General features: G+C 45.6%; 1 protein-coding gene across 2 annotated transcripts in view; it reads right to left on the bottom strand.

Moving 5' to 3' along the window:
• The window catches only part of dab1a (DAB adaptor protein 1a), a 154,235-nt gene that overhangs the window by 114,021 nt on the left and 14,114 nt on the right, over window positions 1-26,100 (bottom strand). For both annotated transcript variants that reach the window (XM_088425094.1, XM_088425095.1), the window contains one exon: window positions 8,529-8,632. The gene's annotated coding sequence lies outside the window, so the exon portion shown is untranslated. The remainder of the gene's footprint in view (window positions 1-8,528; window positions 8,633-26,100) is intronic.

Here is a 26,100-nt window from a genome sequence, read left to right as displayed (position 1 = left end):
GGCGGCGGGGGAGGGGCCAGGGGTCGTACGTCACGGCCACGGATGGGAGCGGACGTCGCTCCCCGCGCTTGGGCTGCCCGCCACGGCGTACTTGGTCACGGCCGAGGCGGACCGCTAAACAAGATGGAGGAGATCTTCGATGGATTGACTGACGTCTTAAAGGCCTACTCCACATCAAGCTCTTTATAGAAGTACGGCGGTAGTCTTTGCGCGCTTTTATCGTTTGGGGAAAATCCAGCATGGGAAGCGTCTATATTTTTTTCAATATTTTTATCACGGATGGTATATATTTCTATCCTACCGCTCGTGCAAAACCTGGTTATCACAATTTACACTTTCTAATTTCCAAAATTGTCCACTTTGTCCACATTGTTCCATTTCTTCCTTCGTCTGTACTTGCTCACTTACGTACGTACTTACATATATACATATTTACCTATCTACTTATGCTTACATATATGCATACCTACGTACCTACGTACTTACGTACATCCGTACTTACGTGCTTGGGTATATGCGTAGCCACGCACGTACCTACTCGCGTACGTACGCACACTTATGTACCTTCTAAGTAACTTACATACTAAGGTATATACTTACTTACTCATTCATTCATTCATTCATTCCTTCATTTTTATAGCTAGTTTGATTCAATCCAAAAGCCCAAACTGTAATATATAGCCTCCATTTTCACTGAGTGGCACGCAATGCCACAGATGACCTGTTGCCATGGTTACCATGTTAAAGCGTTTTGGCTGTGTGACGCATTTGTTGTACAGTGAATGTGCTGGCAGTTTAAAAAAAACAAAACAAGTACATTGTTATACTACCCTGGGCGTCAAACTTTGCAATCAGATAAATTCCATTTGTAAACATTTGGTCATGAAAACATGCTGCAGTTTTGAACCGCTACCTGTTTTGACAATCAAGTCATTTTTAGCCTCCTATCGCTCTATCGATGGCCCAAGTCGGCGGAAATTGTCTTTGTAAAAGTTAACCCCTCAGTGTGAGGGGTTAACTTTTAGAAAGACAAAACAAAATGGCTTCATCCTTGGCTCGGTATCGATACTTAAGACTGCGGTATCATAAACGAAAACGTCACAGATAGTACAGTTTGTCAGCATTTTATTGCATCTTAATTCATAGTTTAATGGCTAAATTTGATTTTGACTGCAGCGTGCATTAATCAGCCTTGTTAGAGCAAAAAAAAAAAAAAAAAACGGACATTTCTCATTTAACCGTCATTTAAAAGATTAACAAGGCAAGGTTGCCGGCACTATTGAATCAAAGCAACGACCAGCTCTCAAATCTTTACAAATCAACGGCGCCGAGATGAAACGATCATTAGAAACAGTCAAAAGTCTACAAGCCAATGTCAATAAATCGATATCGCACAACCACCCTTAATCAATCATCCTAAAAACAGAATCCAACCCGGTACAGTAGAGCAAATACCAAGGAGTAGGTTTAAGTGGCGAGGGACGCCGCAGACCGGAAACGGCGCCCGCCGCTTTGCCGAATAACCGCGCGTTGAGCGCAAGGGGCCGGAAACGGCGTCGGCAAAAGCCACGAGGCCACGCCAGGATGCGCAGAGCTAAGATGTCGTCCGCTAGGCCCGAAGGTGAACCCGTCAATTATTCTCCCTCCTCAATAATTCAGAGCCGAGCGGGGGGCTCTGTGTGTGCAAGTCAACACGTGTGCGCGCGCGGCGCGGCGCGGCGCTGGCCTGATTTGATTTAAGATGAGCGGTCAATGCGGATCGGAGGCTTCAGCGGGAGCCGCGCTGGAAACCATTTCTCCATCCAGGCCGAAGCCTTCACTTATTCCGCGACTACCACCGCTCGCTCCACTTTTGCAGTTTCAGGCGCTACTTTTGACCATTTCGTTGATACGGCTTTATTCGGCCAAACTCACAAAGGCAAGGTGGATTTACTTTCAAATAAACCGGGTCGGCTTTACGTGAAGCCTTTTGCGCACACTTTGCAAACTATAGACGTGTAGGCATTTTTTTTTCCTTCCAAATTTTGGATATGATTTCAAAGGCGTCGGGATTAAAGTTATTTCGGATTTTTTTTTCCTTCAACCGCTCAAATTGTTCAGTGACATCAGACTATCCATAAATATGTAGGATACATTTATAAAAGCCGCAAAAATGTGAAAAAGGGTACGGTTTGACGTTCAATGTCATTTTTCGACAGGACGGCGGTCCTCGAGGACATAAGGTGTCAAAACACGGGGGTCAAACTCAAGGCCCGGGGCCACATCATGCTATATGAAAAAAGCCATCCAATCTACCTGATTTGTGGATTATTGCCAGCAAAACACTTGAATACATTGGAAATATACAGTAAATAGGTAGCTGGGATTGAGCGTCTTTGGGATTGAATCAGTTCATCTAATTTTGAGTAACCTCTTGGAAGTTTTTTATACTTCATATTAAGTACATTTGTGATTGAAGATTATTTTGTAATTTTACTACCGTAATCGGTGAATAACGTGGCGATTTCAGACAAAATAGTGTCGAAAAAAGTTATATAATCATGGGCTTTTACTGAACTTTTATTTCTTGACTTTAAATGTTTTCGAAGTCTTCATGTGTTTAGTGTTGATACTGCCAAAAAAGCACATTTTTAGTTTTTCCAAGCGATAAAGTAAGCTTGACCTGTTTCTTTTGTGTGTTTACAATCGAACAAGGTTGCTCATATTGACATTGACTTATTATGCTATTGCGAGTTTAGAGTTATTATTGTTATTACTTTGAGTATTACTATATTGGGATTGTAAAAGTTTGAAGCTATGTCATTATTGAGGGTGCGCCTTATAATCCGGTGCGCCTTATAGCGCGGAAAATGCGGCCATCCTTTTTTTCCCTGGATTTTTCAAAGGGGTCAGTTCAAGCTCCAATATAAAAGGATGATTAATGAAATTCTCTTGGTAAAATTAAGTTTTAATTCTTTTAAGAAGAAAAAAAGAATAATATAGTCGACCCTTTTCACCTCGGCAAACTACGGTGCAATTAAGCGCCCGTTACAACGTTTCGCCTAACTCCGTTAGTTAGGAATAATTCATTGATTTCATTTGGGCACATTTATTCTGGGCTGGGCCATTTTGTCATTAATCAGCGCAATCTCAGGCAAACCATACATAACAAATAGTTGTTTTTTTTTTTTTTAATTATTATTATTGTGGCTCAATCATGATGAGCAAGCACCACACGCTTGTATGCGCTCCCTCAGTCAAGTTCTTCAGATTTCGCACGCGACAAGTCGCGGGACGCCTCGTGGCCCGGGCCCGAAAGTAACCGGCGTAGATTCGAGACGCCCTCTTGCCTCCAAATCCCTAACTCTGTATTCAAGACGAAGGGCCGAACACAAACAGCAATTTCAGTGCCGTGTATGTTTACAGACAGAAAGTGGCGGCCTGTTGCACACGGACTGTTGCACACGGACTGTTGCACACGGACAGTTGCGGCGGTTGGTCCGACGAAAGACGACGCGCGCGCACCGCACAAGCCGCCATCCCTAATGATGATTTATGGCGGTACGCTGGCAAACGCCCGCGGAGAGCCGGAGCCCCGCCGCCCCCCGAAAGGAGAAAGAAACGACAAGACGGATGCGCGGCGACGGCCGCGAGCGCGGGGCCAACCGTACAAATGCATATTGATGAATGACAAGCGAGCGGATACGTGAAAAACGCACGCACCACCGCGCCGGGTATACTCGTTTCCCCCGCCGACTAGCGCGGCGCAAGCTCATTTACCATTCGTTATCCGTGACGGCGCTGTAGACGCCCGGTCTTTTTGCGGATATTTCCTCCCGGGGAAAATAACTCTTTTGTACCCGTCTTCACGCGTGGTGAACTTGGACTCTTTGCGGGGAAACGGGCGCTTGCCGTCCGTGCGCTGTACGTACAAACAGCGTGCACGCGCTTATGCTAGCGCCTCTTGAGATGCGCTCTTTGACTTCGATGCTAATTATCGCTGCCTGCGCAGCGCAAACAGACTTTCGCTGTAATAATACGCCGTCGTCGTCGTCGCTGCGGTAAACGGAAGAGCTGTTCGCGGGGGCTAGGAAGCGGGTCCCAAAGCAGAGGAAAAATACGTTCAAAATAATTACTGAATGAAATGTTTCAGGAAAATATAAGTTCATTTCCAAAAAATATGTTCAGTATATTATTCAGTTATTCAGATTATCCCCCATACTGGAACGCTTTGACCCAACTTGTCGCGTGCCAACACTCGTTACCTGTCAAGTTTACGATTTATTTTTACGTTTAACATTTTTCTGGGCTCAGGTAACGACCGATCCCGACTCAGCTTGTGAACCGCGCGACCAAACTCATAAAACGTTACTGTGAGCCGACCCTTCAGCATTTGTGACGTCATTTGCAGTCGACACCGAGTGGCAAAACGGCCCCGGAACCGGCCCGTCTCACTTGCGGACGATTAAAATTGGCAGCGTAATATCCTTATTGGAAACACCATGACTTCAATTTCCGAGAAAAAAGAAAAAAACATCAACATTCACATTTCACCTTGATCTAATGGTAAATCCACGGAGAGGATATGCGCCCTCTGTCCCGTGTCGGTTCAAGTCATGCCTAGAGTGCATGAGAACAAACTCATTAGGAAAATTTGTCCCTTACCGTAGGACGTGACATTTTTCTAATTAACTTGCGGAATTGCAATCGGTCGGTCGCCTGGATGCCAAAGCGGCGTGCGAAAAGGTGATTCATTTGAAGATTGGCGTTTGGAAAAGAATGGAAATGGTCGAGCCTCTCAAGCCCCGCGCCTAAAGCTAGAGACGTGAACTTGAAATATGTTTCCTTTTCGTCTTTCCGAGCCCCATTTGTCGGTGGGGAGATTTGGACAATATAACACAACCACTGTGATGTCATAGTCAAGTGATTTTTTTGTAACTATCGATAGAAAATGATTTGTCAAATGTACAAAATCATTATTTCCACCGTATTTTCCGCACTATAAGGCGCACCTAAAAGCCTTATTTTTTTTTAAAAAAGCCGACGGCGCGCCTTATAATCAGGTGCGCCATATATATATGGATCAATATTGACATTGAGACTCGTAAATGGGGAATGAACTGACAAAGTGAGCTTTACATGTTTCTTTTGTGTGTTTATTGAGAGTTTAGAGTGATTATTTGAGTTATTGTTGTTATTGCTTTGAGTATTACTATATTGTGATTGAAAAAGTTTGAAAATATGTCATTAGGTGAGGTTGCGTTTCATAATCCGGTGCACCTTATAGTGCGGAAAATACGGTATTTTGTCTAGAATGGCGTTTCAAGTGTGTTGTTACTCCTGTTCCACTCCAGTCCTATAGGTGGCACAAGTGCTGAAAACCAACATATATTAATCACCTGAGTGCCATTTTAGACAAAATCGCAGTCACTGCGTCTCGGTGACCGCAAAAATCGTAACCAAAGAAGTTTTTTGCCGTATTTGCCTGTTCTCTCCTCCTGACCTTGATATAAACGCCTATGAGAATGAGCATTCACCTGAAATTCAATGTCGTGGGCTCCCGGAGGACGTTTGAACGCAACCCGGAGATTTGCGGCATCAAAGAGTCAAACATACGGCGACGGGCGTCGCTTTGGTTTGCCGCCGCTCGACAGGCCGCAACAGGAGTAGTGCGCGCGTTTAGCCGCCATGACTACATGTCAGCCTCCGCTCCGCTGCCATCTGTTCCCCCCGCTTCCGTTATCTCCCCCGATGCCCATGGCGAGCCGCGCGTCCTCGCAACCTCCGCCGTGGCAGGGGGACACTCGGAGGCCGTCCCAGTCCGGTCTCCCGAGTCCCGCCCGGGTGACTTCCACCCCGCCGTTTCCCGCCCTCGCTCCGAGAGCCGGCAGCGCGGGGGGGCCCGTTGCCCGAGGGATTAACCGCGCGCGACGCGCACGCACCTGGACACATGCTGGTGTCCAAACCGCTCCGCACTCAGCGTGTTGGAGATGATCAGTTGTACCGCATTAAAATAACAACTTTTCATCTCATTGTTCCAAAGGTTGGATTTATCAGGGTCCTTTCTACTGTGACTGCCACATAGAGCTTTAAAAAAAATAAAAGATCAAAATCTCCTTTTATGTGGAGAAAGAACCCTAAGCCGCTAAAAAATGTGAAAACTCCAGCCCTAAATTTGACAATGAGAGCGCTAGCGCACCACCTGGTGCTGCGGATGTGCAATTACTCTACTCAGTGCAATCTCTTTCAATCAAATCAAAATTCATTTGAGGGAGAGGAGGGGAGGGGAGGGGAGGGGAGGGGGGGTGATCCATAACTAATTTACTTTTTTAAAAAATGATAAACTGGTTAAATTGGGAGGGGGGGCCCCACATTTTATTTGGTTAAAGAAGAAGTCAAGGTATGCGGTCTTCACAGTTTTGTAAATGATATCGCTTTTGCGGAAAAAGCAGAACAATCCAGCAGCCCTTGTAACCTTTTTCAGGGGGTGGCTGATTTTTCTCTATCTCGGGGCGGCCGTTTCGCCGCCTGCCGTCGACTCAAAACCACATTGCGGCCGCATGACTCTTTCAATGGCGCCTCGGCTCGCGAACCTCACCTAACTCAAGGCTATTATTAGCTCAGCTCTATCGGAGTTGTTTGAACCGTGACCGCCATAAAAAGCTACGCTGCCAATGATGACCCGAAATGACTTTCAGTTCACAGCGTAGTTGACCGTATGGAAAAATGTTGGAAATCACAACATGTGCGACTAACGACGAGGTACTTCTCCTAATGGACTTCTCCAAGCGGAATACCGCACCAATTTTGCCGCGAACCCAAAAAGCTAACGTCGCCCGCGCCAGGAAATCCATCGAACTCAAGTTATCGATCGGAGATTCGCGAGCGAGAGATTTTATCGGCGTCTGAAAAGTCTGCGGCGATATTGCAGGTGTAATCCGCGGCGCGTGAGACGATCTCCACCAGAGGGGCTCCTGATAAGAGCGCTCCTCCAGGGCCCGCTCTGTGTAATCATGTTGAGATTTGCTCTCGCGTGCGGTGGGAATAAAAATGTACACAAGCTATGCCGGCACAAAAAAAAAATACAAAAACAATAGCACTTATCTCTTAAAAAGACACATCACGTTGTTTTCTTTGTTGTTTTTAGTGACACGGGGGTTCATGTCTGAGTAAAATTATTTGTATTAAGGGATATACATATATACGCATCCACATATACATTGTATTTTCCGCGCTATAAGGCGCACCTGATTATAAGGCGCACTATCAGCTTTAAAACAAAAAAAAAATAATAAGGCTTTTAGGTGCGCCTTAAAGTGCACACAATACGATAGGCAGGCAGACAGACAGACAGACAGAAACAAAAATAAACAGGCGTGCCCGGGGGTCGGCAAAAGATGACAAAGATAAGAAATCACGTGAAGAAAAAAGGTGAGGAATTGAAGGTTTCCGCGTCCCACATTCGCATCTCCTCACTGGCTTTGCGCCGTAATCGTAGCCACCCCCACCAATCCGCAAAATCCGTTGGCCCGCAAAGCCAGCGCCCCCGATCCTTCACCGCCCCAACCTGCGCCGCAGAGTCCCGGCAGCGGCTCACAGGAGAGGTGGCACACTTTGAGGATAAATTTAGAAATGAAGCGCAATCCCCGGGCCGACACACAAAAGACGGGAAGAAGATCACATGCGCCAAACAGTCGACATACTTTCAGCGCGCAGAGACGCTAGCGGGAGAGAAATGCGCGTCGGGGGCGGGACTTTGCCGCGGTCGAATCAGGTGAGTGGAGCCCTTTGATTCAAAAGGAGTCGGAAAGGCCGTGAGGCCCGCGCCAAGAAGCAAACGCGGAAAAGAAGGTTCCGACCGAGGTGAATGTTGAGAGAAAAACCGCTTCCCACCACAGAGGGCCCGGCGTCCTCCCCCGGCCTCAAAGTGGCTCCGCTCCCTCTCGTCGGGGGGTCCGGGGACGCTCCGGTATTAAGGGTCCCGTTACGCTGCGTTCCTCGCCGCCCACCCTCTGTGGAGCGTTTGATAAGTCTGCCCTCATCTTGTGCTCGAGGCGCAGCCAATTATGAACACTGCCCCCCCCCCGCCCCACACACACACACGCAAAAAAAAAACTAATGCAGTAATAGGATTAATCTGTTTCAAGGTCAAACAAGTGTGAAATAAAGCAACGGCGAATATCATCTAATCAACGAGAAACGCAACTCAACATTAGTCGCCTGGCACACTATCTGGACCAAAACGAGCGGGAGAATGTGGACCCCGAACATTTCTCCACGACGGCGTGCTATGCGGCCGCGCCGCCGACCCGAGATACGAAAAGCAACAAATTCCCCTTTTCTCCATCGGAGGGCCGTTTTGCCGTCAGCCCAAGACGACGGCGCAGATGCTCGGGGATTTCCCGATCACCGGTCGGAGGTCGCGAAAGGCTTTTCCACTTGACTTGCCCTTTAAATTGCGGTCGAGTCGCTAGCCCGCCCGAGTTGAGCGCAGGTGCCGTGCGGCGGGCGGGGCATTGGGGAGCGCTCTCGCTTTCCCTCTCAATTACCTGATCAATTTCAGCCAACGGGACGTTTGTTTCATGGATCGCGCAGGAATCTAGAGTTCCCCGGCTTCTTCTGCGCTCCACTTGCGTCCCATCTTCAACACTGGCTGAAAGAAAAAAAATACCGACGAAAAGAAGGATCACAACAAATTCATAATGTACAGTAGTACTACCGATCAGATTTCATGGTTTTTTTTTTTGCTTTCTCTTTATGACATCATATTTATTGTACAAAAAAAACACTTTTCGTAAAAATACCATCCGTGAATGACTGTTTTGCAAAAAATAAAAAATCGGTAATCTGCGATTTAAAGAAAATAAAACTTTCTTCAAGTAATCGGCAAATTTTCCCCAACAGCTCGGAGGGAAAAAAGTGACTTTTTTTTGTCATATTACTAATCTTTTCTCATCAAATAAGGAACACGATGTTTAAAAAAAAATTGCCATTTGTATCTTAGCATTCGTACTTTTCCCCACTAAAACTTCAACTGCCATTTTCTTTCACAGCATATTGACTTGCACATCCCTTGCGGCATTCTGGGATTGAAAGAAAATGCTAAACACACATAAAAGCATCACTTGCGAATAAAGTCTTTTCTTTCAATGAAATTGCACAAGCCACTATCAAAGCTTTAAGGGAAGCGACGCTGCGCATCTAGCATCAAATTACATTCAAACATATGAGCGCAAATATTTATTGATTGCCAGACGTTTGAAAGCAAAAGCAGCATCCTCTAAAAGCAAACGGACTCTAAATACCGCCAATGGAAGTTGGAGCCTTGAATAGCGCGTAGCGCCAGTCAGTCAGTCAGCGAGCGGGCGGGCGGGCGGGCGGGAACCCTTCGGCTTCCAACCCAGACAAATCGTCCAAGACAGAGGCACGCCGGGATTACTTTGCGCGCGCTGCGGGAAGAAACAGTGGCGGAGCCTCCCTCCCCCCCCCCTCCGCAGATCGATAGCCGCACTGGCTAAATCACACACGTGCGCACAAACGCGCACGTGGCCGGTCCGACGCGGATCGATGCTCGCCGTGCGGGAAAACGCTTTCATGAACGCACATTTGTATGCGGCAAGCAAAGGTGTCGCCGGGTGTGCGGCGCAAAAAAATACCAGGACTCCGCACCCTTCAATTTACTGTCAAAATAAAACAGAGGAAGTTGCACTTTTTTCAAAAAACACACATAGCTTAGCTTCTAAATCCGTTAGCTTCATGCTAATTGTTTGGTGTATGAATGATTAGCTTCTATGAAGTAAGATAACCCAGTAAAGAACATTTTTATTTAGCCATTTCCAAACAGCAAAACGTTACTATTAGTTTTCATGTACGATTTATCCATTTAAAAACACATTTAAAAACACATTTTGCCACTGGCTGTCGAATGAAAATGTCAAGCTCACCTCTCATGTAGGTTTGGTCTCGTGACATTTACTAGCTACTAGCCTAGCTGGCATCGGTTGCGATCTGAACCCTCATTGCGATGTCATTTTCGGTTGACGGCAAGTGCCGAAAGAAATTTTTAATAGGCGACATGCTTTTGAATGTATTGATTTTACGAGAAAAACAACGTACCAACAGTAGCTCAAGTTATTGAACAAAATGTTAACTTTTTACTTCCAAAAACAGCTAAATAATTATCTTTTAGATAGGACTGATGTTCCGTTACGTGTCAATTTCTATGCAGTTGCTCTTTTATCTCCCGTGTCTTGTCATAAAAAAATGATGTCTTACATTATTTATGATCTAGTTTTTCTGTGACACATGGTCACAACGTTAAATCAAGCTCTCACCCTGTAATCTCTAGCTCTCCTCCAAGTTTCCGACTAGATCGATTCCGAGTTTAGTTTCCGAGTCAAAAGTCCCAAGACCGGTTCTAGTTTAACGACAACTTTCTACTTTTTTTCCGGTCTAAACTGTGCGAATGGTACACAAAAAGCTAAGCTGATTCAGTGCTATGTTGTTTTTCATTGTTTTATGATCATAGCTAACAACGTTTTTAGCAAATCTCTGTAATTAATGTATGATTTTGCCACCGCATTCGCATAGGTCAGTAAGAGAGCAAATGACGTTGATTTTTTCCAGAGCGGTCGACTACATCCGTCTGCCAAATGCTGCCTATTAATTCGGAAAAATGCTGATAGAATAGACATAATTTAGCATATTTAAAACATCCTTCCCGCTGACTTGACATCCGTTTAATTCAGTCTCAAAAGGCAATCTTCGCACTACTCCCAATTTATGAATGCTTTGCGGGGGAAAAAAAAAAAGCTGCAACCTTCGTCTGCAATTTGTCTCCCAAGAAATTAAAGACGGCAGGTGTGAAGACGCCCACGTGGCTCCAATAAGCCGTGGCGCTATAGTGCCACAGTATAAATAAAATCTGATTAGATAGAAGCGTAATCTCTTGAGCTCTGCTGTCAATTAAAATTCAATTTAACCGGCGCACATGCGCAAGCACGCAGGCACGCAGGCACGCAGGCACGCACGCGCACCTTTCGACAGGCAAAAGACACTAAGTGTTTTCAGTTTGTGTGTCCTTTCATAGCGGGCGTATAATAGGCTAGTTCGTGTATCTTGAAGGATGGAGATGACGGCAATTTTTTTATTTGAAGGCCCATCGGAATCATTTTTAAGATTCCGTCCCCACGTGCAATCATTTTCATTTGTCTAGCTGAGGTGCTTCATTTCGGTGTTAGCGTTTTGGTTGGCAACATAGTTTAAATGTTGCAATTTTGAGCATTCGACAGTAGGATTTTTTTTTTTTTTTTTTTTTTACCCAAATGACCTGTTACACTCTTTGTAGAAACATTCTTTGTATTGCTATTTCAAAAGATTCGAATTCTCGTCCGTGGCACTGAAAGAGTTGCTGATCAAACCAGAACCCCCCAAACTTAAGTTTGTTCTGAAAAACAACAAGGAACGTAGTCGACGTCAAAGTCAGCGGCGCTTCTGGATACGTTTCCCATCCACGTCATTTGAGGTCAATATCGCGTCTCAATATCGCGTCTCTGTGACAGCTATTGGAAACGATCCAAGAGAAACGAGTTGCAGTATATCGAGTGGTTTCGGCATTGACGGATGCCTGATATTAGCAACGGGTCATCTCTAGAATTTCGCGTCAATGTTTGACCGTCGGTCATCCGCTTCTAACCAAATAGCATTTTGACGGAAAATGCATCGAGGCAAATGAATGACAGACGTACGGTAGCTGCGCTCACTTTATATCTTGACAGTCATTTTATGGGCAGACAGATTGAGCTTGATGTGTTATTCATGCAATTGAACACCTTTGGCCATTTTTTTTTCTTTTTAACGCTTAATGCGGCCTGAAGTGGAGGGTCCTTCATTAGGGACTGTCTTTTTTAATCCAAAGCTTTTATGGGAAACTCCGCCGAGGAAGCGCCAGCTGCCAGCTTTGATTGGGGTGGACCGAGAAAAATTGAGGTTTCAAAAAAAATGGAAATGAAGACTAATTTGAGCAATTTTGGGAGGCAGATGCAACTCGCTAAGAAAAAAAAAAAAAAAAGCCCCCCTCGGCGTTTGTTTAGTGAGACACACCTGCTGCGATAATGTCTTGGATGCCGGTGCCTCATATACACCTACACACCGCTGCTTGAGTTTCCTTAAAAATGCACCAGCAACTTTTTTTTGTCAAATGTTTGCCAACGTTATCAATGAGAGAGACCGGACCAAAAAAACACAAGCTGAGTCAAAGGCTACCTTTTGCAAAAGAAGACCAGAATGAGTCTTTCAGACCAATCAGTTGTGATGAGACCCTCTCCCGTCTGGCTTCTATTTCCTTTTCAAGCAGAGTGCGCTTACAATCTTACACAGAGGGAACCGTAAATATGCCAATAATATCAACCAGTCGGGGCTCTTCCGTTCTCTGCACAGAACTGCTTTTAAACAAGTTTGGTTCCTTTACCCTTTTTGTCTTTCTTTTTTCCACTTTGGCTAATGGAGTCTCTAAAATACTAATCAACCAACTAATTGTTTACTTTCTTAATGGATTACTTTGACCTGACAAAATCAATTCAGTATTTCAGCGGCTATAGTAATTCTTCAGTATTTCGATACCTAATGACTCGATTGCACTAAGTAATCAATGATCTACTATCAGTCATTTTTAGACCCTCCTTTTAGCGAAGTGCTCCCGAAAAACAAATTCCGGGATTGAACGTCCGCAAACGCATCTTTGGGATTGAACGTGTCAAGTGTGGAATTCTCGCCACCCTCGTCCCCGCAGCGTCATGGCTAATACATTCAATTTGAGCGATGAGCCAGTCCAGTATCATCGGGGACACGCGCAGACAGAATTCCAAATTTCCACGCTCAGCTCACGCCACGCGTACACCGGGCCGTCCGCCGGGTGTCTGAGAAAAGCAGACGGCGCGATGCTGCCGAGCGGCATATGTAGGCCGGCGCCGAGTTCCGGATCTCCTCCCTCCCCCTCGCTCGCGCTCCCTCTCACACGCCCGCAGCACGGCACCATAATACAAACTACTTAAACGGCAATCGTGGCCGCGGGACGCGTAGTGGCGCCCGTCCGCTCGTTTGGATTTCACCTGCTGTCGCTGGTTGAACTAAGAAAGCCATGCCTGCCTGAACAAAAGGTGCGGCGCCATGATATCTTTTCCTTTGTTTCGGGAGAGTCATACCAACGCGATGTGAACGCGCGGGGCCGGGTCGACCTTTTTGAGCGTGTAATAATCGTGGCCCGCTAATGCGGCGGACCCCCGGGTTACGGCGTCCTCGGCTTAGGTTTTTTTCACGTTGCCAAGTGCAATAATAAACTTTTTCGTCCGGCCTCGCGGAGAAAATGTCACTGAGATGCCGACGTCTCGTCTGAGTGATTACAATATCAAATTTATTGGGCATTTTAGACCTTAATTCCAACTTAAATTTGTTAGCCACGCGTCCTAAGATTGCTAGCGATGTTAAAGGGAGACATAAGAAGACGCTTAGTATGGAAATCGAGCTGGAGATAATCAAGAAATACGAAGAAGGCTAAGCTACGCTACCCTCGCTAGGGAATATGGCCGTAAGTAGCTCAAGTCAATGTCACTCACCTGTAAATCAAATGTCATTGTTCGCTTATATATCTCGGATATACTTTCTATACTATTTTGTTACTCATTTTGAACATACAGTATACATACAATGTGGATGTTTTTACCCGGTGTTTCCTACGCATTAGCTAATGACCAGTTTGCTATTGCCCGGCATACGATGATTTCGCCTTAGAATCCCAACTCCAGAAAGGAGTTAATTTCTTATTGTACTTCCATTTTTACAGTTAAAAAGTTGGATTTTCCAACAGCTCAGTAACCGTTAAACGGCAAGAGTTAAAGCAAGTTGAGAGGGAAGAGGGGACGGGTGACGGAGGGATGGGGGAAGAGATACTGAAGGAAGGTAAAAAATGAAATATACAAGTAGACTTTGGCAGCTCCGCCGGGTCTCATTAATTGGGCTTAGTCAGACAATATATTGCTGAGAAAACACATCCCGCTACTGCTGCGCATGTGCGCGGACTTCCGATGAGATCCCCGCAAACGCGGCGGATTCGCCGCTTCCTCCGCGTTCATTCGGGCGCTTGGGTCCAAAGGCGCATGTCGGTGAGTGGCCGCTCCGTTTACGTTTGTGCCGCCGGACGACCTTCGGAAAAACCCCTCTGACGCCTGGATAATCTGCGGCCAAACATCCTGCCCCCCCCCAGAGAGGCAGGGATAGCCAGGACAAGAATAAAGCCCACCGTGAGGCGGAGATCAAGCGAGTGACCATTTAGCTGAGTCACGAATCGGACCCCTGAGGTCATTCGGTTCAGAATGCAGCTTTTCTCTGGGTGACTCAGCCAATGAGGCTGGTAAAGCATTACTTTGAAAAATACATACAAAGGAAGTTCCATATGGTGACAGAGACAGAAAATAATTTTCAGTTGTTGCACATTCAGTTTAACTAGAATTCAAATTCACTTCCAGCAGTGATTCTTACACCAAAAAAATGGAAAAAACGTTGTAAAATAGGGTGCACAGCTTGAACATATACGTTCGGAACACATTTGATAAAAATGATCAGATAATATTGAATATATTGTACACTTCAAAGATGAAAAAAAATACAAACGTACTCAAATGTTCAAACATTTCTCAAAAGTTAAATACAAACGACGCGTACATTGGCAGCCATTCTCTAGTGTAACACTAGAGGGCGCTTGCGTACCGACACACTTTGAGAATCGCTGCGCGACTGCTTTCATCACATATTCACAATTTATAACAATTTATCCTCTCTGAAAACGTTGTGCTCGTCAAATTCAAATGCCATAAATCTGTTACAACCCGGGTCAGAGATATGCCATAAATCTGTTCCCGCCAAGTCGAAAATCTGCCAAAAACCAATGTTTGTAAGGCATTGTTAAGTTGTTAAGCTTTGTTTTTTTGTTCTGATGGGCTGTCTTTTTCAAGTAAAACTACATCAACTCCCTGTTTTGTCACTATGTGCAGAGTTCGGCTTCCGCAGAAAGTAAACACAACTTTGTTTTTTTAATGTTTTATAAAATGTATCTCCGAAGTTAATACCTTTTGACAGCGCCGTCTAAATGAATATTATTAGTTTTATACACAGTAAAACTGACTATATTTTACTCTAAACAAAAAATGTAAATAAAGTTTTCCCTGGGAAGAGAGCAAAATAGTCAAAGTAAATACAAGCTTTACTGTTTAGGGAGGAACCAAAAATGTTTTTAGGGTTTTCGAGCTTTTGGGGTTAAATTGATTAATCGCGGTTCTTTTTACTTTTTGCTTGGCCGTTGAAAGAAAAAGCCGCAATACGGCTCGATCAGCTAAAATGTCGCTTTGTGTTCAACGGAAAAACAATAATCAATTGGACGCTGGAGAACGGGCTAAATGGGTGACAATGGAAACACACACACACACACACACGCACGCATCTTTTGTTCTTGCAAGGTTGCACCCGTTCATGTTGGAACGATTGACCTTATTCACGGGGAGCTGACCCCCGTCGCGGGCAAGTGCGTAGGGGGAGTTCGAGGGGATCGAAGGGGGAGGGCGATCACACGGCAGGCAGGAGAGACGTCTACGTCGACAGCAGTTGGTCAAAAGGCGGTCGACGGCCAAAGCGGGGGTTCGTTAGGCTTGGGGGGGAGGTGATAAGTGTGTTTGCGTTGGGGGAAGCCCGGTTCCGGACCAGGCCGCTTCAACGAACGCACGGGGGAACGGCCCTTGAAATGGAAGCCGACGTTTAGCCCGGCGCACATAAAGCATCTCCTTGGGACGCGCGTGTCATTGATATTCAGCTTGTGTCTGCAAAAAAATGGGATAAGCGCACACAAAACAGCCTTCAAAACGAAAGGGGCGCAAACACGATCGTCGCAAATGTTTGGGCGATATTTTTAAAGCTGATCGTGTTACAAGATGAGGTGGCGCACTTTCCGCGTCCTACAAAGCTATATGCGCGCTTCTGAGAGGATGGAGCGGTGGAAGTATGACCCAATTAATAACGCCCCACACACACACACACACACAATGTATGTTGAGGAGGCGCGGAAGTGCGAGGAGCGGACCCGATTAATTCAGCTCATTTAGCCTCAGTCCAGCCATTAAATTTAAGGCTGACCCCGCAGCTCCCCAAGCTTTCAACCTCCCCCACCCCAAAACACACGCACGCGCTTTATTATTACTGAGGCCGCCGATGCTATCGCGGCTGCGATTGTGCCTATTATTCATTCATCGGCTGCCGGCCGCATTAAAATGCGCTTTTGACTTATGTAGCTGCCGATGGCGCTGAATGAGTTAACATACTCGCTGCGAGGCCAGTAAAAATGGATTTTTGACATCGACAGCAGTCAATGGCAGTGAATGAGTTAACAAACAGTACATAAAATGAGGGCCCATCTCTCTCTCTCTCTCTCTCTCTCCCCCTCTCTCTCTGGATTTGTACGGATTTATGAACAAACCCAACACTAGCGCTAATTGCACACAACTTCGGTAAATGGTTAGAGTACACAAAGCTAAAAAAGTTCAAATGATGGGCGGGTACTGGTCACCGAGCCCATCATTTCAGTCATCTGCTAACGTATTCAGCAACGGATCTGGATTTGACAAAGAATATGCAGGAACTTTCTTTTCTGTCAGGCTGCAACATCCTTTACCGGCCCCGGATTTGACCCTTTTACAAGAAGAGGTCAGCCTCTCATCTGCAACATTGGCCCGTTATCATTATTACTACGAAAAGGCTTTACAAAAACTAATCAATAGAAATCTGCCATCCGATTGAGATATCGAGCGCCAGATGGACATTTATTCATATTCATCGATGTCCATTTGGTCTCGGCGTGACAGCGAAGTGAACGGCGTCGCACCCGAGCGCACGAGGCACCGCGGGAAAGGAGAGCATGTCCTCTACTGAGCACGCTAGGACTTAGCCGGCCAAAGCGGGACGGTACGCCACTCGGGGTCGCGAGTCGAGATTCCGCCGATGGACGTCGATTCGATTAGAAGCGAGCGGGAGCGAGCGCGTTATCTCTCTCGACGGCGTATCGGGGGCCGCCCAAACCGGATACTCGTCGCCAAAGATAAGAGGAGAAAGCGGCAAAGCCGGTTACGGCCGGCAAAGTCGGCGGCCGGCGCCTCGGCCCGTCGGCGCCTCGGCCCGTCGGCGCACGGAGGAGGGGAGGCTGGAACTTCGGTGAAGGCAAGGGAACATCCGCGAGACTCGTTGGGATGCCGCGAGCGGCCGAAAGGCGGGAAATATTTCCAGGCGTGAGGAACGCGAGCGGGCTTTCGACTTGCTTAAAAAGAAGAAAGTTTAACACGGACGCGGCTTAGGGTTCGGAGGCAAGTCCGCCGCACAGTTCGGGGTCCCGACTTCAGCTCCGGCCTCCCTGAGCGGAGTTTGCATGTTCTCCCCGTGGCTTCCAGCTCCCATACGACAAAAACGTGCATATGGTAGGGGGATTGGACACTGGAAATTGTTCTTACATAAGACTGGACGCGTGGATGTTTGGTCACCCCTGCGTACCCCGCCATTGGCTGACAACCAGTTCGGGCTGCCCCCACCCATCCCATAATTGACCCAATTAAATCAAAAAGTGCAGTGTATTGTCCAGAATTGATTTTTACATCGAAGGCGTTTTACAACGCATTGCAAGAAGACTCTAGGGAGCTGAAATTTCACCCAAACCAAAATTTCGCCACGACCGCTTAGTTATCGCACCATCAGGAGTGTGCAATGACTTGACTGAAATACTGCGAGAATTATGTGACCCAAGATGGTCAAAATACTTCAATTTTACAATTACCATTCAAAAAATTACAATAAAAAAAACACTGACAAGGCTTTGATTGCGATATGCAAAAATCCAGATAAAAAGTTAAACCTCTATATAAATGGGCAGTTTTATATCCAAATTGAATCATAATTAATCTGCGTTAAATACTTTACAACAGTGCAAATCAAAAATTAGTTTTACATGACATTTTTTACCATACGATTGTTGCACGGGATCACAAATTGCGATGGCGTATACATATAAAATGTTTTTTTTTTTCAAAGGTTCACCGTCGGTAAGCACTGGGACTGTATCCAATTGAATTTTAAAGCTTTAAACCCACACTTTAAGCCCTTGTAAGCCAAATTGGAAGTGTTAAAAAAAAAGAAAAGAAAGGAAAGGAGCGAGCCTCCTAAATAAGACTTTTAATAGACTTGTTCTCGTGTTTGGTTGTGTTCTTTTTAAACGCAAGCGCTTCCCGGCCCGGTTTTCTGGAGTCGTGTCCGACGGAGCAATTTGTAAACACTATAAAATGTTAATTATTCAATTAGTATTTATTATTGCCCGAGTGGGCTAATCTCGCTCGCTTCGACGGCAAAGAAAATCTTCCTAAGTAAACTTTATAATTAGAAAGGCAGAGGGTCCGGTAAAGAAAGAAGGCGGAGCTGCTGGGAAGGGGAAAAAAAAAAAAGATAAAAACATAAGCAAACGCTGCAAAATATCCGCGGAGCAAATGAGCAGCTAACCGCACGGGGGGCTCTTCAGTCATCAAACGTAATTCTGATCGGGGGCTCTTTAGTCATCAAACGTAATTCCGATTGCCACAATATTCTCCGGCGGTCCGATGATCATTCTCACGCGCGGCGGTCTGCTTGATGACATCGGCCCGTTTGTTGGTAAATTAGCGAGAAGACACTCAAAAAGCAGCCGTTCTTTTTCCTTTCCGATATCTATCGTACCCCGACGTGATTCGGGAGTCTTGTTTGAGGTCTTCGCCGAAGTCCCGGAGACTTTGCGGAGGCGTGATGAACGACTGTGAAGCGGGCTTCTTCCATTTCGTTTCCCGGTGAATAATACATGAATCTTAATGAAATTCCGGCCATTCGGGGCGCGCCTATCCATGAGGCTCAACGCTTGACTTACGCGCCATTTACTAATCGGGATTCTCTCGGTTTCACGTTGCTATTTCCCTTTGCTTTCTGGTCGTAAAAAACAATGGCGATATCAACAACAACAAAAAAAAGGGATTTTCCATCATTTTCAACATTATGCCACAAGGGTTAAGGCAAAGAGTAAAATACCCCAAGAGGGCTGCCAGAGACTTTATTTTGGGCTACAGGTCTCAAATGCGTCATCGATACCCCTTCTCATCCATTCGGGACGTCCGAGACATTGATTGTGTTTCATTTAGTTGCGCGAGCCCCTTACTTCCCGACCGTCGAGCCTCCCCCTCGCCGTTTGGCGCGCGAGCAGGGGAAAGCCAAACGGCCTCTGGAATGTCGGCGGCGTCAACTCGGAATCTCAATCATTTCAAACGGGACGAAGGCGAAGAAAGGCGGAGCGGGCGGGAGAGGGGGCTGCGGCGGCTGGGTGCTTGCATAGCTCTTGCGATAAAGCTGACAGCACACTTCATTGGACAAGGAGGAAGGGCGGGTGAATTAGATGAGCCTCCCCCTTTGCCTGCCTTCCACTCTTCCTCCGCAATCTTATTGCAGATATGAACTAAAAAGGCGCCCAGGGGCGGCCCGGCTCAGGTGACATTTTGACAGAGCGGGCCTCGGGCTTGTTTCGCGACGACGCAGACGGCGTCGGCCCACGGACGGGACGCTCGCCGGGACGCGTGCGAGTACTTAAGGAGCCATCGTCGTAGCTGGAGGCGACGGGGCTATTCAAATGCGGCGTTCCCCCGCCCGCGGGACTGCCAGTATGTGACGGGGGGAGGGAGGGAGGTGTCTTTGGCGTAATCCACTCCGTGACATAAACCTGAGCGCCCCCCCCCCCCCCAGCCCCCCGCCCCACTCCCCTTCCTTGCCTCTGCTGAATAAATCTTTAATGGAGGTTTTATTGTCCCCCGATCAGTATGCGGCACCGCGCGTGTTTATGCGGCTTCATCACACATATAGACATACACTTGCAAGCGATAGCTCGCACGCACACATTCTTGGATACACATCTTTGTTGGGGTCTTAGTTGTCATTTACACAATGTCCTTTTCTGTATCCAATTCATGTGGGCTATGTACTTTTTTTGCACCCACACTCTCACATTCTGTATAAATCTTTCACACACACACTTATAAACATACACACATGTAAGTACAGGGAAACTATCAGGGCTAAGGTCCCCAGTTTCTAATATTGCCGAGAGCGCGCGCACACACGCACACTCGTATGAAGTCACTAAGTCACGCAACGCACTTCAGTGAAGGCCGCACTTCCGCTTGTCCATAAGCGAACTCACACTCACTCAAATGGTAAGACTCCCAACACGCACAGGTTTATAAATGGAAGTGCTAACAAGTCCGCCCTTTCCCTCGTTCACATTTAGTCTTGTGACTTCATAACACAGAAATGTCAACCCCAACACGGGCCGCCGCTGAAGTCCCCGCTTTCACTTATTCGCGGGTACACCTACAACTAAGTCACGCAAGTCCAATACACGTACAATTCCAAATAAACAGACGCAAATAAACTATCGCTGTAAATGGCTGAAGTCCCCAGTTTTGCGTGTTCACAAGTACACGCAAATTAACTGTCATGCTACTCTAACACAGGTACAAGTCCACACACACAGAAACGGGTTTATAGCAAGAAGTGCTGACACTCGTTCTACGCAGCTAAAGTTCCCAGTTTCCCTTGTTCACAAGATTACACCCAACATTCGCGCGCACACCCTCAAAGTAATATACGCGAGCAAATCGATGGTAAGTTAACCTTCGCGCTGAACAACTCACTCACACTTTCCCTCACATAACTCAAGTAGCGTCTATTGTCTATTGTCACACAAACGGCGCAAGTCACTCCCAAGCCGGGCTTTTCATGACGAACATGGGAATCCGACACCAAATCGGGACCTTCCGCTACTCCCGCATTGCGCGCGGGCAACAACCTTGCGTCCTTTCGCTTTCTTCGCACCTACTCCATCATCGCTTTGCGCAAGTTCGGGTCACCTTCGCTGTCCCTCAAGTCTTCCGACACGCGTACACGCACGCAAACATAGCATCTATCCGTCTCAAGTTACGGCCGGCGGCCCCGCCAGAGACCCGCGTGGCATTCGCAAAGTTTATTTGTCAAACGCCTCTTTTGTCTGCCTCCAAGTACGTGTGAGAGAGAGAGAGAGAGAGAGAGAGTGAGATAAACACAAAGCTCAGAGCGGAGCACAATGACGGATATTTCCTGACGGAGGCAAGCGCAGACCTTGCTGCAGGGAACACCTCGACACAAAGGTTCGGCTTTAATCAACTTTTTCCACTAGATTTCTCACTCTCGCATAAAAAGATACTTGGGCTAGCTATGACGTGCTCACGTACCGTGCGGGTGGCTCCTCAGTGAATTTATTTTCCTCAAACAAACAAAAAAAACACAACAAAAAAGATTTATTATATATTATATTCTCACAAGGGTCGCAGGCTTGCCGGCGCCTATCCCAGCTGACTTCGGGCAGTAGGCAGGGAACCCCCTGACCTCGTCGCCAGCCAATCACAGGGCGCACGGAGACAAACAAGCATTCACGCGCTCAATCACACCCGCGGACAATTTAGACCCGCCACGGACGATTTGGGGAAATCAAAACTATCAAAGAAAAAAAAGCAAACTTTTCATTTGTAGCAACAAATGAGAGAGATAAGTCAGAAAGACAAATAAGTCATGCTAGCAACGCAGTAGCCGGAGCTAAGATCAGCTTGCTATACCACGCACGTTCATCCACAATGAATACATTATTTATATAATTGCATTTATGATTCAAGGCGTTGTGACGGAATAAATATGAATGCTTCAAGTAATAAATTACAAAATGACTCAAATACTGACTGCAGTGACAACTTTGCGCAATGCGTGTTTGAAAACCTTCATATTTTGTATTTAACATCACAAACAATAAGTCCGCCTAGCCATGTCAATGTAAAAACCAAGCCATCAAAACTCCAACTGTTTTGCAACATCGTAAAAACAAAGACATAAAAAAAGTCCGTATTTAGCGACACTTCATCGAGGACGCGTCAAGCTATCAAGTTCAGCTGGTTTTTTCCAAAACGCGCGCCGTGGGCACGTTTACGTTCCAAACTCCAAAGGGCTAAACGGTATCATGAAATCCCGCCGGCAATTCGAACCGTCTATGAAAAGGCGCCTGTTTCAGGCCACACGCTAAGCCACCTCCAGTGCATCGAAAACGCAGTTTTTAGACTTGCGTGAGCTGAAAAGAAATGTGGATGAAGTGAGTGAGCGATGAATTCCATTACCATGACTTTCCGTGCGATTTACAGTAAAGTAAGAGTCCGTATGCCCCGGGACACCGCGCTGTCTCTCGCAGGTTAGTCTAGGTACTGCAGCAGTCGAGGGCAAGCGCTTCTTAACCTTTTTTCGGTCAAATACCCCCTGTGAATTCTTTTTTTTTTTTTTTTTTTTAGCAAAGTACCCCTTAACCAGGTCAAAGCATTTTGGGGTCATTTTATTGATCATGCAATGATCTGTTGTCATAAAGAAATGAACTAAATTGTTATTATATGCTATTATATCCACAAAAAAGGCTCAGACCTGTTGCCAAAAAGAAATCATTATGGATAAATGTGTCCACTGAAAAATATGAAAATGTCACCAAAAAAATAATGAATGTAATTATTAAAATATATTTATCCACTAAAAGAATCAAGCTAAAGTGTCAGACCTGTTCTAAAAAAGAAATGATTATAAAAAAAATATTTGTCCAGAGAAAAATATTAAACAAACGCATCCTCTTTGGGATTACAGTGGAGCTCTGTTCACAAAAATAAATCATTGACTTAATTATTACTAAATATTTGTCCACAAAAAAAAAAAAAAAAATCAACAAATTGTCAGACCAGTTCTCAAAAATAAATACCAATTAATAAATATTTGTCCACAGAAATATATTCAACTTAAAGTGTCCTCTTTGGGATCAAAGGAGAGATTTGTTCACAAAAATAAATCAGGAACTTGACAGGTAACGAGAGGTGGCGCCAAATAAATTGGGTCAAACCCTTCTCCTCTGGAGGAGAATCTGGATTTTTACAAGATTGAAATTGGATAATCTACTGTGCATAAAATGTGTTTTATGAACTTATATTTTTCTCAAACAATTCAATTATTTTTAAAGGATGTTTGAATGTCGGTTTGTTTCAAATCTCGAGTACCGCCTAAAGTTCCTTCAAGTACCCCCGTTTGAGTCCAGACTCGAGGCTTTTTGCGGACATACGGATGTGTGTAACAGCAGTAAGAAAAACACATACTGATTTATTCCTCATCATGTAAGCTTTCATACATTCAAAAAGGTATTTTTGTACTCCGCTTTAAACACTAAACAGGTTGGCGTTTTGCCATTTTCTCCCATATGAAATGGCGAGAGGTTAGAGGGGGGGGGGGGGGGGGGGGTAAAGGAAAGGCCAGAGGGCAGGGCGAGAGTAGCGACGGGTAACGGAGGCTGCGGAGAGGATGCGCTTTCATTAGCCAGATTGATCGGATGAATGTTGAAGCTAACGGCCTCTCTGCTCTTTAGCTAAATGCCATCGCCGGGCCTAGCGGCGCGCCGGCCGGCTTCAACAACAACACATAAATTAGCGCAACGGAAACCACCGTGAGAAGAGAGGGAAAAGAAAGAAGAAAAAAAAAGGCAATCACCGGAGAAGCGGGGAGGCCCGAGATCGTAAACAACAACAAGCGGCCGATGACCTCATTAAGCGGCGACGATGCAACGCAACTGCGTTGCGATGTATTTCACCTGTGTGTCCTTGGTTTCATCCACCCCCTCCCACACACTCACGTACTTGAGGCTCAAATTCACATATTTGCCTCCACGTTTTTTCAATGATGTACCTCCTGCGAAATATGTTTTCAGTCAAGTACCCCTTAACCAGTGTAAAGTATTTACCAGCCGTCAGGCTACCGTGGAGCTCTTTTCACAAAAATACATCATTAACCTCATTATTAATATTTGTTTGTCAAAAAAAATATTCAACAGTGTCAGACCTGCTTTCAAAAAGAAAGAAAGACATATTTGTCCACAGAAAAATATTTAAAAAATAAATAGTTCAGTACGGTAGACAACCTTTTCACTAAATAAATCATTAAGGTAATTATTAAATATTTAAGTACAAAAAAATCATCAACAAAGTGTCAGACCTGTTCTCAAAAACATAATTCCAAATAAATGTTTGTCAGCAGAAAAATATTCAACGTAAACATCAACTTTTGGAATTACGGTCGAAACCGGTTCACAAAATAAATCGTTAACGCGACAGGTAACGAGCGCGCGACAAGTTGGGTCGAGCCATTCTAGTACGGGTGAGAATCTGGATTTTTAAAATAATGAAATTGAATAACCTACTGAACATGAAATTTGTTTTATGAACTATATTTTCCCGAAGCAGTTGAAAATCCAATCATTATAATGTGATAATGGAGGATTTTTGCTCGCACGGCACTTGCGGACAGACGACGTGATAAACCATCATACAGTATATTCTTTAGCTTCTGCCACAAACCCTTCGTATTGCCGCGGCGGCAGAGACACGCAAAACAGAAGCAGCGGCCCGATTGAAAAAAAAAATGAAACAAACATGCAAAAATCCTTCAAACATAATTATTGAATTGTTTCAGAAAATGATAGGTTCTTTTATTTATCCTGTTTTGTTTTGTTTCAATGTACATCAGAGATTTGTATGTCAAGGAGGAGTGAAATTTAGCCTGGGTTATAAGTGGAGATGGATTTGCAGTCTTTGCCACATAAACAAGAAGAGTTTGAAACGACGCGCTCTGCGGTTTCTTTACAATTTCAGCCGAAAAGTCAGTAGGAAAGGATCATTTGCGTTCCTTTTGCCGCTATTCGCATCAAGGCGCGTCCCAGTCATTCTCATTCATCCCGGAGGCGCGGCGTTTTACACGGAAACTTAACGAGTGTGAAATTGGAACGGATCGCAAATGATGCTCGTACGCGCTCGCTATAGCAGAGCGCGCGTGTGGCGGCGAGCAGCGCTCATATGTTCGGGGGGGGAGGTGCCTTGGTGGAAAAGGCCGCCTCCTTCCGGGATCGGGCCGCTGAAGGGAAGACGGCGCCGGAGGAATCCATCTTATCTGTGAACTGTCACAGACGATGGAAACGGACTCATCTTTTTGGCTCCGTCGACCGCGACGGATGTACGATTTCCTCACCGGCTTTTTCGTTTGTGCGTCGTATGAACAAAATAGCTGTCAAGTCCGCCCCCTGCTGTCCAAATATTCAATAAGAGCTTCAGTTTTTCAAACGTGTTCCCCTGTATAGAATTGACCCCTTTTGGCTACGGAGGAGCTAGCAAAACGCCCGCTTTAAAAAGTATTGGCGTGGGACTGCCGATGTAAACCTTTTTTTTCTTCTTCAAACATCGTGCAAAGTTGTTTGGGGAAGCGACTTTGTCAATTTGTGCGACTGTGGTAAAGTCGCGCGAGCAATCTTCAGTAAAATCGCGTGTACTTTTTTTCTCGGCATAAAAACCGGATCAACACATTTCACTCTTGTTGGACGGCCGGGCTCGGAAAATCTCAAATACTCAATCGAAGGAAAGTCCTGATCTCGTTTCAACGTTGGCTTGGGCCAGAAATCAAATCAATCCAATGAATTGGTCATCATTAGCCAAGCGGCAGGCTGACAGGACGTGAATACGACAGTTAGGATCAACTGGACTCGTCAAGTGACCCAAATACTTGAAAAGAAATGCGTGGCTTTATTTATGTAAATGTGCCGCATTCCCAAAATCAGGCTCATGTCCCCGAAAATGACAATTGAAAGAGATATATTCGAATTCCGATTCCCTTTGAAATGATAAAAAGCAATTTGAAGCTTGCCGAGATGACTTTGGAGAAAAACGCATTTGAAGTTTTGTCGCTTTGGCCTTTCGACGGTGGATTCCTTATTTTCACCCGCTCCGTTTAAAACCTTTTGGCTGCTGAGAGATAAAAGTCGAGACCTTGTTTTGGTGGATTTTTTGTCAAGAAATCAAAACTAATCTTCATGACAGAAGCCCGGTTTTGAGAAAACGCTTCACGTAACAAAATATAGATGAACGTACTGCGCTCCCT

The sequence above is a fragment of the Hippichthys cyanospilos genome, chromosome 10 (genome assembly GCF_059441005.1).
Source record: "Hippichthys cyanospilos isolate Australia breed blue-spotted pipefish chromosome 10, RoL_Hcya_1.0, whole genome shotgun sequence".
Taxonomy (NCBI): domain Eukaryota; kingdom Metazoa; phylum Chordata; class Actinopteri; order Syngnathiformes; family Syngnathidae; genus Hippichthys; species Hippichthys cyanospilos.
Note: the sequence above shows the minus strand (reverse complement) of the source record. Positions and strands in the feature narration are given on the sequence as shown.